The sequence below is a fragment of the Rhincodon typus genome, chromosome 40, assembly GCF_021869965.1.
Source record: "Rhincodon typus isolate 14 chromosome 40, sRhiTyp1.1, whole genome shotgun sequence".
Classification (NCBI taxonomy): domain Eukaryota; kingdom Metazoa; phylum Chordata; class Chondrichthyes; order Orectolobiformes; family Rhincodontidae; genus Rhincodon; species Rhincodon typus.
In genome coordinates this window covers 1,426,814-1,430,735 of record NC_063371.1, presented here as the reverse complement: position 1 = coordinate 1,430,735, position 3,922 = coordinate 1,426,814, and the positions used below count along the sequence as shown (strand labels likewise).

General features: G+C 60.3%; 1 protein-coding gene across 7 annotated transcripts in view; it reads right to left on the bottom strand.

Moving 5' to 3' along the window:
• LOC109926488 (G protein-coupled receptor kinase 5-like) overlaps window positions 1–3,922 on the bottom strand; it is a 91,950-nt gene that overhangs the window by 77,222 nt on the left and 10,806 nt on the right. The window lies entirely within an intron of this gene.

Here is a 3,922-nt window from a genome sequence, read left to right as displayed (position 1 = left end):
GTGCTGAGGGAGCGCCGCACTGTCGGAGGGTCAGTGCTGAGGGAGCGTTGCCCCATTTGGTGACTGGGTGAACAATACCAAGGCCGTCCTTTGAAGAATACGACTAAACCCCAACATGCCCCAACTCACAGTTGGTACGTCCCTGCCGTAATGTCCAGATTGAAGCCAGAGTGTACCATTCCTCTGTGGAAAGGGTGGGACGGCGAATGGACCGAGGCGGTGAAGAAACCAACCTGTTTGTTGTAAATCCTGAGCTGCTCCTCAAAGTGGGCCTGGAAGGCGACTCTGTTTTCCCGATCGCCTGCTCGAGAAAGGAGACATGGAGTTGGCGAGCTGACACTCGTTGGCAGCCGAGAAACAGGGAAGGGCATCCCCTTTTTACAGGCTGGGGTTGCGTGTGCCAATAGGGAACATCAGCATCGTCCAAGATGGTGGCCCATGTCGGCCATGACACCTGGACCCACCGTGCAAAACCGGGCACCAGCTGCCAACGCTTGCACGGCCTCGTGCCTGAGCGACATACCACCCTCGCCCTGCCGAGCCCCCTTTACGATCTCCGGTGGCCCAGGACCACCCAGGGAGGTGGGACACACCCAGCTCCCAGATGATTGGTGTAGTTCCTGGGATTCTCGCTCCATGTCCGGCCCTCCTGCCCACTCCCCTCATGCCCTCTCCCACCTGGACCCACCTCCGGGACACCAGCTTGGCTCATCCCTCCACCCCCAACCCCACCTCCCGCACCACCGAGACTCACTCCTGTAGAGTTTAGGCCGAGGCTTGTAGCGATAACCCTGTTGGCTCCAAAACACCGGGACAGATCCACGGACCTGAACAAACGACAGGATGTCATCGCCGCTGTAGATGAGTTGCTCCGTCTCCACGTAGTTTGCAACGTTCCCGTCACTGTCGACCCCTCTGCGTTTGTACCTCATTCCTGTGGAGAGAGGGGGAACAGTCTCACTGTCAGTCCCACTGCGGGGAGACAGGGAACAGTCTCACTGTCAGTCCCACTGCGGGGAGACGGGGAACAGGCTCACTGTCAGTCCCACTGGGGGGAGACGGGGAACAGGCTCACCGTCAGTCCCACTGCGGGGAGACGGGGAACAGGCTCACCGTCAGTCCCACTGCGGGGAGACAGGGAACAGTCTCACTGTCAGTCCCACTGCGGGGAGACGGGGAACAGGCTCACTGTCAGTCCCACTGGGGGGAGACGGGGAACAGTCTCACTTCAGTCCCACTGCGGGGAGACGGGGAACAGGCTCACTGTCAGTCCCACTGCGGGGAGACGGGGAACAGGCTCACTGTCAGTCCCACTGTGGGGAGAGAGGGACCAGTCTCACTGTCAGTCCCACTGCGGGGACACGGGGAACAGGATCACTGTCAGTCCCACTGGAGGGAGACGGAGAACAGTCTCACTGTCAGTCCCACTGGGGGGAGACGGGGAACAGGCTCACTGTCAGTCCCACTGTGGGGAGACAGGGAACAGGCTCACTGTCAGTCCCACTGCGGGGACACGGGGAACAGGATCACTGTCAGTCCCACTGGAGGGAGACAGGGAACAGTCTCACTGTCAGTCCCACTGGGCAGAGATGGGGAACAGGCTCACTGTCAGTCCCACTGCGGGGACACGGGGAACAGGATCACTGTCAGTCCCACTGGAGGGAGACGGGGAACAGTCTCACTGTCAGTCCCACTGGGGAGAGATGGGGAACAGGCTCACTTCAGTCCCACTGCGGGGAGACTGACCCTGCTCCCTGTCTGACCTCAGACTCACCCTGCTCCCTGTCCCAGTCTTAGGAATACCGTATTGATGTCCTGCTCCCTCTCCTACTTTGGGGAATACCAAACTGACCTCCTGCTCTACTTCCCAGTCTCAGGAATAAAAACTGACCCTGCTGCCTCTCCCATTTTCAGGAAAGGAGACTGAGCCCCTGCGCGCTGTCCCGGTTTCGGGAATACAAGTCCGAGCCCCTATCCCTTGTCCCGGTTTCGGGAATACCAGCCGGCGCCCCTGCCCCCGTCCCGGTTTCGGGAATACCAGCCGGAGCCCCTGCCCCGTCCCGGTTTCGGGAATACCAGCCGGAGCCCCTGCCCCCGTCCTGGTTTCAGGAATACCAGCTGGAGCCCCTGTTCCCTGTCCCGGTTTCGGGAATTCCAGACTTACCGCCACGGTACCTGCTCCGGCGGGAGATGAGGAGCAGCAGGAACCTGGGCTCCGGGTCGGATAGGAGCTCCACATCCAGGGAGAGATTGGAGGAACTGTCATCCTCATCGAGCTCGGGCACACACAGCTGCATCTCCTCCATCTGCACAAAACCCTGGATAATCGGAATGATCCACTGCTTGGCCAAGGCATTCTGTAAGGGAAACTCCGGCATCAGTCAGAGAGCCAGGGGAGGGCGAATTGGGTGCGCAGGATTGAAGGGGGGCGAGGGAGGATTGAGGGGGAGGGCGGAATTGAAGGGGTGGGGGAATTGAGGGAAAGGGGGCATTGAGGAGGGAGAGGGGGGATTGAGGGGGGGAGGGGGGATTGAGGGGGGAAGGGGGGATTGAGGGTGGAGGGTTACGTTTGTTGTTCCAACACACCCTAAGGCCTCTCAAACTCTGGTAGCCTGCTGGGTGCGTCTGCCTTAAGACCACTCTTCAGGACTAAATACCCCTGTTCACACCCCCCAACCCCACCACAAATCATATCCACATCGACAGGGGCATTAATGTGTCGCTGGTACAGACTATCCAAGCTCTTCAAGTCAGTCTCAGAGACAGTTCACCTGAACCCTGCCAATACCCTGTGTGTTATTTCCCGGGAACGTGACAGAGGAATGGCCTGGGCTGAGGGGTAGTCGGACGCAGGAACATCCGAGAGCAGCCTCCTGGAAAACCAAAGTCACCCACGGTTTTGGGAACGACAGGAGCGGGGTGGCGGGGTTGGGTTGTGCCCCCTTCGATGTGGGTGAGGCAGAGCATGAGAGGCACAAGGGGGCCTCAGTAGCCACTGGCTGGGCTCAGCCTGGTTCAAGGCCGAAGGGGAGTCCCAGAAATGTTCCAGCTCCTCGCTCCAACTCCGGGAAGGTTCACACTCAGCAATGGGCTCGGCTGAGAACGTTTCTCTGGCCGTCAGGGGACAGAGGGGGAAAAACGGGGACAGGACCCCAGAGAACAGATGAACAGGCCACATTTACAAACGGGCCCCTCTCGCACCTCAGAGGTGACCATTCCCCGCACCTTCTGTGTGTCACTGTGCCGCAATATCCCGCTTTCTGTTCCCGCTCGGGTCTGATACGTCCAGGAAAACCATACTTTTCACTGTACCTCGGGGCACATGTGACAACGACGACGACGACAACAAAATGAAACCCGACCCAATCCGAAAACCAATCCCACCTTCTCCTTCAGCAGGTCTCGAATCATGTACTTGTTCCAGAAAAAACGGTCGTCAACCTGAACAGGAAGAGCGAGGGGCAGCTGTTGAGGTGGTTGGGTCTTCGCCAAGGTCTGGATTGCGCGGCCCTCCGTCCCCTCCCCCACCCCTTCCCCTCCCCTAGCAAACCCCCGCCCTCCTTTGGTTTCTGCGGGGTGCTCCTGTGAAGGGTGGCAAAGTGGGGGGGTAGGGGTAGGCGCATAGCTCCCCTTGCCAGGCTGGTGCTGGCACATCGAGGGCTCTTGACCAGACTAGGCCCGGTTACCTCTAGAGGTCAAAGGGCACCCGTCCTGGCGCTGGGCAGTGGGGGAGGTGGTCACCCGAGGTGGCAACGGCGACGGAGGGCGCTCCGGCTGCCGGTGACGGGCAGAGGTCGATTCCCCCCGCACGCCCCCTCACCGACCCATTGACAACTAGGGGGTGGGGTGGAGGTCAGAGTGTGAGGGGGTGGGAGCTGAGGTCAGAGTACGGGGTGGGGGCGCCACCGAGGTCACGTGCGGG